General features: G+C 42.9%; 1 long non-coding RNA gene across 1 annotated transcript; it reads right to left on the bottom strand.

The window, feature by feature from the left end:
• Nucleotides 1-222: 222 nt before the first annotated feature.
• On the bottom strand, nt 223-12,781 carry LOC119853946. Its single transcript, XR_005292279.2, has 3 exons — nt 12,618-12,781; nt 11,827-12,022; nt 223-402 (listed from the first exon to the last, which is right to left on the bottom strand). It is a non-coding gene; the product is annotated as an uncharacterized LOC119853946 (long non-coding RNA).
• Nucleotides 12,782-13,996: the final 1,215 nt, after the last annotated feature.

Below are 13,996 nucleotides of genomic sequence, written 5' to 3'. Positions count from 1 at the left end.
TATTAGCAACTTCTCTTAGGCCAGGTCTACACTATAACCTTACATCAGTATAACTACATCACTCAGGGGCGTGAAAAATCCACATCTCTAACAGATGGAGTTATACCGACCTAACCCTTGGTATAGACAGGACCATGTCGACAAGAATGCTTCTCCCAGTAGCTGTTACTGCCTCTCATGGAGGTGGGTTATCTACACCAATGAGAGAAGCTCACCTGTTGGCATAGTGGCATTTTCACTGTAGCAGCGTTTTAAGTGCAGACAGGCCCCTAGTCTCAGAGAGCCTGATCCTGAAAGATGAGGAGAACTGGTAGCCAGAGTCTGTTGACCCAGGCTGGGAGGCTCACTCCAAAATGCTGTGTAGACATACCCATAGTGGTTCCTGTGAGGTGGATGCTTTCCCTGGGAGAATTGAAAGTGAGATCAACTCTTGACATCAGCTGCCACATAGCTAGCAGATGGAGATTGCTGTAGGGCAGTGGCTCTCAACCTTTCCAAACTACTGTACCCCTTTCATGAGTCTTGTGTACCCCCAAGTTTTACCTCACTTAAAAATATTTTGTATTTGCCCGATTTTGTAAGCAGTAACAGCACACTATTACTGAAAAATTGATTTTTTGTTTTTACCATATTATAAAACAAATCAATTGGAATATAAATATTGTACTTACATTTCAGTGTATAGTATACAGAACAGTATAAACAAGACATTATCTGTATGAAATTTTAGTTTGTATTGACTTCGCTAGAGCTTTTTATGTAGCCTGTTGTAAAACTAGGAAAATAGCTAAATGAACTGATGTACCCCCATACGGGTTCCACTTTGCCTCTTGGGCCACTAAGTCCTCTTCACTTAGTTTTGGTCTTGCAGCTGAAGAGCACACTTGCAGACTTAACTATCAGTGCTGATGATAGAAACTTCATGGAGGTCTTCTCATTTCACAAATAAAGCACATTTTTTTCTGGAAGTCCTCTGTGTTGGTCACTGTAGTGGTCCCTTAGTCTCAACCTTGGAGGGAGGCCACTCTCACTGTATCAGGTAACAAACAGTCTATGGCTGTTTAGCAGTTTATGGCTCTGACCATCTGGATGGGACAGAGCAATGAGTAGTCTTTAGCCTAGCTTCCTGGCTAGGGCAGACAGCAACCACAGACTGGGCTCTGACCCTCTGGGTGGGGCAGAGCAATAAGCAAGATCACAGGCCTTTGGGCCTAAGCGGAGTGTGCCACCAATCCCAGTTGTGGCATTGACAGCGAAGGGTATGGGGGACTTGGGCCCATCCCCTACTCCACCAGGTCCCAGCCCAACACCCTGCTTCCTGGCAGCGCAACCTGACCAAAGCCTGGTTCCCCTGGGCTACTTCCTACCGTTCTCCATCAGCATGGCTCTGTAGTCAGCAAGTCTTCAGTCGTTTTGGGGTAGACAGTCGACAGCAGTCCCAGTAACTCCTCTCAGTCTCATCTGGTGGCAGGGCATGGCATTTCCTGATCCGGCTTCCTGCAGAAAGCTCAAGACATCTACCTCCTTCCCTGGTTCTGCCCCAACTGAGCTGTAGGACCCTCTCTTTATACTTCCTGGGTTCCCCCACCAGTCACTGGGGAGTGGTAAGGGCTTTGGAGGCAAAGCCAGGCAGCAGGTCTGGAAAGACTAAACTCCTTGGAACGGGAGGACTTTAGTGACGTGGCCAGAGGGCCAAGCCACAGAGAGCAAGCTGCAGAACCAGGAGTGAGGCAGTAGAGTGAGACAAGATGGGAGAAGACAGTGGAGGGAGAGCGCAAATTGGCAGAGCTAATCCCCAGAAAGGCCAGCAGGAGGCACAGCTTGTGGTGAATGGACCCCCTGACAACGTCCAACTGTAAAACAAAGTTATTTACTGATTATGATAATGTTGTTAAAATGGCTGCCACAGCCAACATGGCATTAGCTGATAATAGACCCTATATCTGAAAATATTTTTTAGGTCATACCTTAAGACTCTGGCAGATATCATGCTTTCATTGTAAAACCCAGAATTCCATTTTTTTTTGCACAAATCTGATCAGCTACTGGGATTATAATGGTGCTAATGCTAATGAACGTATGCAGAGTTGCTGTAGCCATGTTGGTCCCAGGATATGAGAGAGACAAGGTAGATGCGGTAATATCTTTTATTGGATTAACTTCTGTTGGTGAGAGAGACAAGCTTTCAAGCTACACTGAACTCTTCTTCAGGTCTGGGAAAGCTACTGAGAGCCTCACACCTAAATACAAGATCAAACCAATAATTTAGCATAAGTAGTTAGCACATATTCTAAGAAACCATTCCAGGTAAAGTGGCCCATTAACACCGCTGTAGTCATAGGACAAAGAGGGTTAGTGGGTTATAGATTATTGTAATAAACTATAAATCCGGTGTCTTTATTAAGACCATGATTTTAGTGTCTAGCAAAGTCAAAAATTTAAGCTCCCAGGCTCATCTTTTGAAAATGTTGTTCAGGTTTCCTGTGAGGATGAGGACTAATAGGTCAGATATAGAGTGATCACTTTGTGAAAGGTTTTTCACCCACAGGTGATATGGTGTTTTATCATCATTTTCCTGGACACCACAATCAGCTTCAACAGTGGAACCCTTCAGATAACTATATATAAGAAACACATGGATCACCACAACTACCTTCATAGATGGAGGAACCACGGCAAAATATCCATTATCTACAGCCAAGCACTCAGATACCACAGAATATGCTCCAAGGAGAAAGTCCAAGATATATATACACCTCACACTCAAAACCGCCTTTACCAAACCAAGAATACACCACAGAAGTAGATCACATCATGGGATGGGCCACCCAAATACCCAGAAAGAACCCACTGTAATGAGAGATTTTGCTCTTAGATGCTCTAATGGGATAATACACATGACTGGAATATTGGTATAGAAGGGTACAGCTTGCTCGGGAAAGCCAGGCAGGGAAAAAAGGGAGGAGGTGTTGCCTTCTATATTAAAAATGTATATACTTGCACTGAGGTTGAGATGGAAATAGGATACAGACTTGTTGAAAGTCTCTGGGTAAGGATAGAAGGGGTAAAAAACGGGGGATGTCATGGTAGGGGTCTACTATAGACCACCTAATCAGGAAAAAGAGGTATTTGAGGCTTTTAAAACAAAATCATCCAAAGCACAGGACCTGATGGTGATGCGTGACTTCAGCTACTCAGACATCTGTTGGGAAAACACAGCAGGGCACAGATTATCCAAGAAGTTCATGGAATGTATTGGAGACAAAAAATTTCAGAAGGTGGAGAAAGCTATGAGGGGAGAGACTGTTCTAGATTTGATTTTGACAAATGGAGGAACTGGTTGAGAATTTGAAAGTGGAAGGCACCTTGAGTGAAAGTGATCATGAAATGGAAATGTTCATGATTCTAAGGAATGGAAAGAGGGAGAACAGCAAAATAAAGACAATGGATTTCAAGAAGGCAAACTTTAGCAAACTCAGGGAGTTGGTAGGTAAGAGCCCATGAGAAGCATGTCTAAGGGGAAAAACAATTGAAGATAGTTGGCAGTTTTTCAAAGAGACATTATTAAGGCCACACGAGCAAACTATCCCACTGCATAGGAAAGATAGGTAGTATGGCAAGAGACCAACCTGGCTTAACCAGGAGATCGTCAATGATCTAAAAAAAATAGTCCTATAAAAAGTGGAAACTAGGTCAAATTACAAAGGATGAATATAAACATATGTAGGGACAAAGTTAGAAAGGCCAAGGCACACAATGAAACCAAACTAGCTAGAGACATAAAAGGTAACAAGAAAATATATTCTACAAATACATTAGAAGCAAGCGGAAGACCAAGGACAGGATAGGCCCATTAATGGGGGTGGGGGGTAGGGGAGAGAAATAACAGAAAATGTGGAAATGGCAGAGATGCTTAATGACTTCTTTATTTTGGTTTTCACCAAGGTGGTTGGTGGTGATTGGACATCTACTATAATGAATGCTAGTGAAAAAATGATAGGATCAGAGACTAAAACAGGAAAACAACAAGTTAAAACTTAGACAAGTTAGATCTCTTCAAGTCACCAAGGCCTGATGAAATGCATGCTAGGCTACTCAAGGAGCTGACTGAGGAGATATCTGAGCCATTGTCAATTACCTTTGAAAAGTCATGGAAGATGGGAGAGATTCCAGAAGCCTGGAAAAGGGCAAATATAGTGCCAATCTATAAAAAGGGAAATAAAGGCAACCTGGGGAATTACAGTCCAGTCAGCTTAACTTCAGTACCCGGAAAGATAATGGAGGAAATAATTAAGCAATCAATTTGCAAACATCTAGAAGATACTAAGGTGATAAGTAACAGTCAGCATGGATTTGTCAAGAACAAATTGTGCCAAACCAACTTGATAGCTTTCTTTGACAGAATAAAAAGCCTTGTGGATAGTGGGGGAAGTGGTAGACTTAGTATTTCCTGACTTTACTAAAGCTTTTGATACTGTCTCGCATGACCTTCTCATAAACAAACTAGGGAAATGCAACCTAGATGGAGCTTCTACAAGGTGGGTACAAAACTGGTTGGAAAACAGTTCCCAGAGAGTAATTATCAGTGGTTCACAGTCAAGCTGGAAGGGCATAATGAGTGGGGTCCTGCAGGGATCAGTTCTGGGTCTGGTTCTGTTCAATATCTTCATCAAGGATTTAGATAATGGCATAGATAGTATACTTATAAAGTTTGCAGACAATACGAATCTGGGAGGAGTTGCAAGTGCTTTGGAGGATAGGATTATAATTCAAAATGCTCTGGACAAACTGGAGAAATGGTCTGAAGTAAATAGGATGAAATTCAATAAGGACAAATGCAAAGTACTCCATTTAGGAAGGAACAATCAGTTACACACAAAAAAATGGGAAGTGACTGTACTGTGGAAAGGGATCTGGGGGACCACAAGCTTAATATGAGTCAACAGTTTAAGACTGTTGAAGAAAAGCAAACATCATTCTGGGATGTATTAGAAGGAGTGTTGTAAGCAAGACACGAGAAGTAATTCTTCTGCTCTACTCCACACTGATTAGTCCTCATCTGGAATATTATATCCAATTCTGGGTGCCATATTTCAGGAAAGATGGACAAATTAGAGGAAGTCAAGAGAAAAGCAACAAAAATGATTAGAGGTCTAGAAAACATGACCCATGGGGGAAGATTGAAAAAATTGGGTTTGTTTAGTCTGGAAAAGAGAAGACTGAGGGGGGGACATAACAGTTTTAAAGCACATAAAAGGTTGTTGCAAGGAGGAGGGAGAAGAATTGTTCTTCTTAACCTTGAGAATAGAAGAAGCAATGGGCTTAACTAGCAACAAAGGAGGTTTAGGTTTGACATAAGGAAAAACTTCCTAATCGTCAGGGTGATTAGGCAATAAATTGTCTAGTGATGTTGTAGAATCTCCATCATTGGAGATTTTTAAAAGCAGGTTAGACAAACACCTGTCAGTAATGGTCTGGATAATACTTAGTCCTGCCATGAGTGCAGGGGATTAGACTAGATGACTTCTTGACGTACCTTGCAGTCCGATGAATCTATGCTCTGAAAAACCTTACAGAGAAAAGCGGCGAAAAAGGGTTTTAAAATCATAAAATACATTTCTCTCAATTTGAAATAATTAAGGTGATGACATTATCAGGACACTTTGGTTTGCATGGAACAGTAATTAGTTGTAAAATTAAGGCTTTGATTAGGTAGAAATTAATGATAGTTTAAATTTAGAAAATCCAATATAGTGGATCAAAATGGCATATATAAGGATCTTCTAGAACCTTCTAGAAACTCCTAGAATCCAAGATAGCATCATAACAGGTGAAGGCACATGTAGGTATATGTGACCAAGCACATGTAGGTACATGTGAGCTAGAGAGCTGGTAGCCGATTGGCTAAGAGAATATTGAAAGACGGTTGAAAGAGCAACCAATCAGAGGCTGAGAGAAAGTCACACCACTGAAAGGCAACCAATCAGAGATAAGCTGGGTAGGCTGGAAATTGTATATACAGGTGGCAGCCTGCTGGCTGCACTTGTAGTGGGTTTGGGATCCTTAAGAACAGAAGCTGTGAGACTCCTCTGAAGAAAAGGAGCCATCTTTGAAGAACATCTAACTGGAAAGAAGAGGGTTTTAGCCAGGTTTTTGGTGGACTCTTATGACACTTTTGGTGGGGGCTGCTGAGGGGTTCTGAAGAGCTGCCACCTGCAAGAAGCCTCAAGCAGCAGAAACAAGAGACCCCTGAGGTTGGCCTGGCAACAGCTGCCATAACAACCAAGCCAGCAGCAGCTCTGTAACTGCTGCTGGAGGGCAACAGTCTTTCCCACGGCTGCCCACCAGAACCAGCTTTGGCAGCATCTGGAGAAACACACACCCCTGACATTGACCTCAATTGTAGCAGAAGGACCTTGAGGATTTAAGAGGTACTAGAGACCAGTAGAAACGAGTGTAATTCTCCATCTATTAAGGAATGTGTGGATTTCGCCTGTCAATAAAACTGGATGCCTGTTTTTGAGTGGGATCTCCCCTACCCATTCTGTGACAGCCAGATCAGCCCTCACAGGATGTTAATGTAAATATTAATGTAAATAGTTAATGTTAGATATTAAGTTTTAATGATTGTATTAATGTTAAATGGTGAATGTTAGGGTTCTTTTAAATCTGTTACCATGTAATAGTGTTGTGTAGGTGTACACAGAGGTTAGGCATACTATGTTCCTTTTGCATATGCCAGATTACTATATGCCTACTACATTGTAATTGTCATACGGTCTATGTGTGATTTATATGCTATATAGTCTGTCTCTATTTTGGTGCGCCATTTCACGCTATGTAGTTCTATTGTGCTATATACATTATATATATTTTCTTTCCTACCTTCTATATATTCTCTCTTTACTAAACCTAGTGTAACTTTCTATTTCATTTAAATAAAAAAACGTTTTCAAAGCATTTCTGCTTCTGGGTGTCTACCCTTGAGCAGAAGGTTGTACCTGTGTCCTTTTAGGGGTTACCAAGGCTAGCTTGCTTTGAGGAGCCCTCTGCAGGTTGGAGACAAGCCGTTCCAGGCCAATGGGGGCTGCAGGAAGCGGGAGCCAGCACATCCCCCAGCCCACGCTGCTTCCCGCAGCCCCCATTGGCCTGGAACGGGGGACCGTGGCCAGTGGGAGCTGCAATTGGCCGAACCTGCAGATGCTGCAGGTAAACAAAGCGTCCCGGCCCATCAGCAGATTTCCCTGACAGGCCATGTGCCAAAGGTTGCCGATCCCCATCCTAGAGGCAGTGGAAAGATTCAAAAATTTGTTGCCTCAGTTTCCCAACACAACTCTGACAGTCCCATGCTGAAATGTGCAGGAATTATATAAGGCCAAAACTCTTCACAGGACAAAAATTCAGAAATTTAAAATAAGAAAAGGAAACATTAAATGGGAATGACCTCTTATTCCACATCATTGTGGAGAAAACAGAATTTGATGAGGAGATGATTAGCTGTCTCCACACAGTATCAATATGTGAGTACACCATAAGTATGCATTCAAATGAGTATTTCATGTTATACAAATGATGTCAGTAACAATATTTTACTGTGTTTTTCTACATTAACATGAAGTTAAAGTTGCTCCAGGGATTTTGAAATGAAAGTTAGGGGATTTTGAACTTTTATACATGTAATATCACTTTCATTTGCTTGTCATTTTAAAATATTTAAAGCTCTGATCCAAAGCACGTAAGTACTTGCATAACTTTAGAGTACATGAGTAATCCCATTGAAATCAATGGCCCCAAACCTGCAAACATGTGCATGCTTAACTATGCTCATGTTAATTTTTTTGTATTACTGTAGTTACTTGGAGCTCTAGTCATGAATCAGGACCCCATCGTGTTAGAGGCTCCACAAAACACAGAACAAAAAGATGGTCCTTGCCAAAACAGCTTACATCTAAATGTGAGTAGTTCAATTAAAACCAGTACTACTATTCATATGCTTAAAGTTAATCACATGCTTAAGTGCTTTGTTGGGTTGGTTCCAAAATGAACACATTTATTTAGCACGTTAGAACAAAATTTATGCAATGAAAACAGCGTAGTTATTTAAGGGTTCAATTCTGTTTGCTAAGTGTTTTGCATGACTTCACTGATGAGGCCCTAAATATGTACGTTTTATGTGCTCTGATACCAAGGAAGGCTTGAGAAATATTAGCGTCCAAACAAATAGGCCTTGAATATTTTTCCTGGCAATGAACCACAGGCACAGTGGCATACAGAAACATTTTAGAAGTTTGTTGGTAGTATCTCAAAGCACCAAATAAATCTATGGGAGATGGGTTCTTTTGGCCAGGGCCCTGGGGGCCATAGGCCGTGTGTTTGTAGTTTAGTAATGTAAATAATGCAATAATTGCTGTGACCTATATATTTAACTCTATTTTCATAGTACAGTTTAAAATATTTAATCCAAAGAAAGCACAATTATTGTCCAACTAAAATATAAAATACCCTTTATATGTCAACAGTTGTATGACAGAAAACTCTGTCTAGGAACAGATGGCAGTGTCTTTGTTAATCTTGCCCCATAGATGAGTGGAAATAAGTTTTAAAACAGCATAGACAGGAAAAAAAGTGCACATACATGGAGAGCAACAGACAGAATTAGCTAGAACTGGCTAAACACATGAGAAAATAGCTGGTAAAACTAACTGGAGAGACATTTGGTTCTTCAAAGCACCCAGCAGCATAAAACATATCTGGAGATGACTGTTCATGCAGCTGCATGCACTGGAATAACTCACACTTTAACTGCTCTGTATTTAATAACTGAGAACTACAGAATGAAATAGGACATTGAATTACTGCATGTCTTGAAAACAACTTTAAACAGGTTTGAGAACTATCCAAATAGTGATCTATTTTCTTCCCTGCCCCAACACATTGTTATCTAAAACTGAACAACGAGGATCATACTGTGAGATTGAAACCATAAATCATGTTCGGGTGTGGGCAGAAGTGTTCCCCACAATCAGGAGTTCTCATCAGAGATGTTCTGATGAAGTGCAGGTTTGAGCTCAGGTGCTGACATGACCTCTACGTGGAGGGCCAGCACAAGACCCAAGTATTGCTTAAGTCACACTTTGAATGCTCAAGTGTTGAATAAGCTTTATGTTGAACCTCTGCACAATGGTAAATTTCACCCATGGAGTTCATCCTGAGAACATGTGCATGCTTAACTTTGCTCATGTTATACATTTTTGTATTCACGGACTGTTACTGTGGTGACTGTGCATGGACACAGGAAGGCAAAGCTCCTGGCAACCATTCTGGTTCTAATCCTGATCCTTGACTATGTGACAGTGAAATTCTACACTACTGAAAAACTAGATATGTTCCAAACACTTTTATTCACCCAATCAGTCATGTGATTGACTCGGACAACATTTTTTCCTTTAAGATCAATATTGTAAAACCCCCACAGGACTAAAACCTGGGGCTATGAGGATTGGGAGAAGAAGTGGACATGTCTGCATTACCACTGGAAGCCTAGAGTGGATTTCTGCTGGAGGACCCTGTGAAACTAGGCTCTGCAGGAAGTACCACCCAGTAGGGCCTCAGTGGTGGCCCTTGCACAGCCCACTGATTCGCTCATGCTGGTATATAAACCAGGAAGCCAGAGCGTGATCATGTCTGAGCAATAATGCAGACTGCCCGCTTGCTTCTACTCCAGATCTTGCTTTGCGGTAGACAAACTCTGGCTTCTGACCCTAGTTTGTCCCTGACTCTATTTGACTGCTGCCTGCAACTTGGTGCTTGACTCTGACTTTCCTGGTAGCCTGATCCTGCTTGATTCTGACCCTGCTACTCATCTCCTGAGCCCAACAGCTCAGGGTGCACAGACAGCCTATGTCCTGGTCCTGACAAATATGCAGCAAAGGCCTCCTGTAATAAAACTTTGGTTCAAGTTTCCCAGTAGACTTAAAATTAAAATAACCCCTCTGTCCCGTTAATGTCTTAATGATATGAATTTATTCTCTATATTTTTTAATTTGTATGATGGGATGTATTAACCCTACTTGGGTCCAGAAGGGGTTAAAAGGAGTTGGAGAGCTCTGGTAACCTCACCTGGTACTCCTGAAGGGTTTAACTGACCTTACCAGCTACACCTGGGGAGAATGTGGTATGTGAAAGGGGAAGTTAAAATGGAGAAGACCAAGCCTGGGATCCTCTCCCAAGAAAGGAACTCTGACAAGCTGCACGGGAGCTTTAGCTCCAGCGATGAGCCTTAAAGGATCTCAACAGAAGCAATCCTGTAAGTCAGTGTCTACATAACAAACAGAGACCTCATGTCTGCCAGGGTGGATGCCCCTCCCCACAGCCAGGGCTGAAGACATGGGTTAAATATTGGTGCTTTAATGTTCAGTTGCGAAGGACTTTATTTGGAACTTCAAGGACATGGATGCCCTAGAAGCAGCAGAACTCCAGAGGGCCAAGCATCCCACTACAGAAGATAAACATGAGCAGGAATGAGTGCTCTGGGATAGTGAGACTGTTACACTTAGCCTAGGCTAGGGCTCTGAAGAGGCCATATGTTGTGTGTGTCATTTGGTGACAATGCAATAATTACATTGACTTGAATATTTAAAGTCTAATTTCATAAATAAGGCTACGATTTACTCATGGGTATTTTTAGTAGAAAAAATACAGACAATAACCAAAAAGTCACAGCTCATCACCTGTCCATGACTTTTACTAAAAATTCCCTTTAACTCAATCTTAGATGTTGGGGGGAGGGGTGCTCCCACAGCTGTTGCAGGGTGGGGGGGAGTTTCCAGGGGACACTGCTGCTGCTGCTCCTCCAGGCGACCTGGGGCCTCGCTGCCACTGTTGCTCAGGTCAGGGGGCAGCCCAGAGCCTTGCTGCTACTACTGGGGGAGGGGTGGCTTGGGGTGCCATCACCACATCTGCTTCAGGTTGGGGACAGCCTGGGGCCCTGCTGCTGCTCTTGGATGGAGCAGCCCAGGGCACCACTGCTGCTCCTGGACTGCTGCTCCAGGGCAGTGCCTGGGTCAGCTGCTCCAGCCACTGCAGAAGTCCCAGAAGGTCACAGAATCCATGATTTCCATGACCTCTGAAAGACTTTCAGCCTTATTCATAAAGTATGAAGCAGGCACAATGATCACAAAAGTATTTCAAATAAAGGGGTTTGCACTGGCTTCTTCAGCCAAAACCCCTTCTATCCTATGATGTCCCCTACTTAATCTTTTCTCACCCCAAGGATAGCTGCATTTCAATGGTGATGGAGATAAGGTCTGAGCCAATGGGACTTCTGCTAGAACAAGGTCTGCAGGTTTAGTTTTACAATTTTCAGTTCAAGCATTTCATAATTAAAGGGGCTACATGAATAAGCTATAGCATAATTGGTTTTTCTGGTTATATTAGCATTAGTTTGTCACATTAAAGTTATCAGTGCTCAGTTGGTAGCTTTGATTTTTTTTGTTGTTGGTCTTTTCTAATTTAGGGAAATGATGCTATTTTAGTGAGTTTTGGCCAAAACAAATGCCAAGATTAGGCATACATAAGAAAAAAAATAGGTCAAGTAGAACCGAACATCCATTTACCTTATGCAGAGATATGGGACATAAGCATTGACCTTAACAGCTTAAATGCAGAGGAAGCAAGTCTCTATTTTGGTCTTTTGTAAACTACCTTTCAGCATTTAGTGCAACATTGACAGCAGATTGACTTCTCTTATGTGAATAAGCCTATTAATATGCCTACTGGGACCCAAATCTCACCCCTTTAAATGTATTTTTAGCTCTTGCCACTCACCTCCATCAGAAATAGATGAAACACTTGGCTGTAGGTAGCAAGGTCAGCCTCTGCAGCACCCCATTGAAGTTCAACATGTCACTATACCCTCACCTCAGGGACTCTGATAGTTAACCACCACCTTTCACAGGGACCAGTGCCTTTGCCCTCTAGCTAAGACACGCTGCACTTTCATTCCTTCCAGGGTGTCAAAGTCCTAAAATAGGAGAGAATATGGACCTAAAGAGGGTCATCAGCAGGACCCCACCTTTCTCTTCATAGCCTGTAAACAAAGGGTCACTTAGTCATCTTCACCTCATCAGAGAGGCGGGTGAGCATTCTTAGATTCCTGGTTGCGACCAGGCTTCCCACACACAGGGAGAAGTGGAGGTCTGCTCTGCTTCCCAGTGATCCCCCAACTGACCTAAGCTCTCTCTTTTTAATTCTCTCCACTCCTGCCACATGACAGGTATAGCAGGGTGGGGTTGACTGGCCCCACAGTGCCTTATTAAACCTCCTTAGCCTGTTTGGGGAAGTTATATACCCACCACAGTGTGTCCTTGCTCTTGTAAATTCAGACTTTTTTTTTTACTGCCATACTGCAATGCAATTAAAACATGCAACCCCATGTATTGTTTTCATTCCTTGGGAATTAGCTCTTCCAGCCTCCAGAGCACTCTCTGCAGTCCTGCTTGCTGCTGTGTCCCTCACAGACCATGGTGCCCTTTTACCTGAGGTGCTGCACCCTGCAGTATCCCACAGATTTGGGTCTCCCCTCCCCATGCAACCCCCACCCTCTATCCCCAACTCACCTCAGTCTACGGCAACTGCCAGTCCTCAACTAGCCCCCATTCCCTGGGGCCAACTGCACTGTAAATGCCACTCATCATGGGCAAGGGGGGGTTGGACCTGCTGCCTCACCCTACCCCTTTGGCTGCCCTCTGCAACCCCAGTACCTATTTGGCTTTCTACTAGGCCTGCAGCCTGGGGGCTTTCCAGGCCAGAGCTTCCCCAGCCCTGCTCCACCTCAGGTACTATGATATAGTCCCCAGCAGCCAGGCGTGTCTCCCTCTTATAAAGGGCCAGCTGGGCCCTGATTGCACTGGCTACAGCTGTGGCTGCTTTCCCCCTCAGCCCAGCTTTTCTCTGGCACAGCCCTCTCCTGGGCTGCTTTAAGCTCTTCCAGATGGGGCAGGGTGACCACCCCGCTACACCCCCTCCCATACTCCAAACCCCTCGGCCCAACCTCCACCACATGAATGTTGTTATGTGCACAATACGAAGGGGATGTGTTACACTTCCCCTTCATATTGGTGCACATAACAAAATTCATTCCGCACATGTGTGGGAAAAATTAGAGGGAACACTGGTGGCCAGTGCCAGATGCTTTAGAAGGAGTGAACAGAATAGGACTATTTTGAGTGACCCATTCTCTGTCATTCAGTCTCAGCTTCTGGCAGTTGGAGGTTTAGGAACACCCAGAGAATGGGGTTGCATCCCTGACCACATTGACTAATAGCCACATTGACTAATATTCTCCATGTCTGAAGGCCTTTTATTGGCAAGGTTGCTGGCTGTCAGGAATCATAGCTCATCTGAGCTTCTAGTATGTAGTAGTATATCAGCGAACCTCTTAGGTGAGATTGTGGCTGCCGCATGGGGAAATTTTTTTTTTTTAATCACTTTCTATTTTTAATCCTAATTTTACCATTTGGATTCAGGATACAATGGGTTTTCTGGCAGGGAAATAATCCTAAAAATACATCTTATTTGAATAAAAGCTGTGCAACTTAAATAAGAAATTTATATAAGTATGGGACAGAAGAGAAAGTCCTTGGTTAACAATTAATTTAATTCAAATTTACAAATTAGAGTGTGTCTGATAGATAAAGTTGGTTCTTATATCTAATATATGTATGTACTCTAGAACTGGAAGGCCTGTATTTGAGGTGTTGGGCCTACTTAGGGTGCCATACAAATGAATGTCTGACGATGACCCTGTATATAACCTAAGGTGGAACTACAGGTCTTGTGCAAGTACATGCACAGAAGTTTCTCAAATCCACTGATAAAGAGTTCCTGCCCATGAAACCTTCTGGGAGGATATTTTGACAAATCATTCCATTGCTGACAACTCTGCTGAAAGGAATTTCCTGCTAGCAGATCCCCTGGAATTGCTCACTTCATTGGG

This window comes from Dermochelys coriacea, chromosome 3 (genome assembly GCF_009764565.3).
Source record: "Dermochelys coriacea isolate rDerCor1 chromosome 3, rDerCor1.pri.v4, whole genome shotgun sequence".
Lineage (NCBI taxonomy): Eukaryota > Metazoa > Chordata > Testudines > Dermochelyidae > Dermochelys > Dermochelys coriacea.
This window is presented reverse-complemented; position numbering and strand designations above follow the sequence as displayed.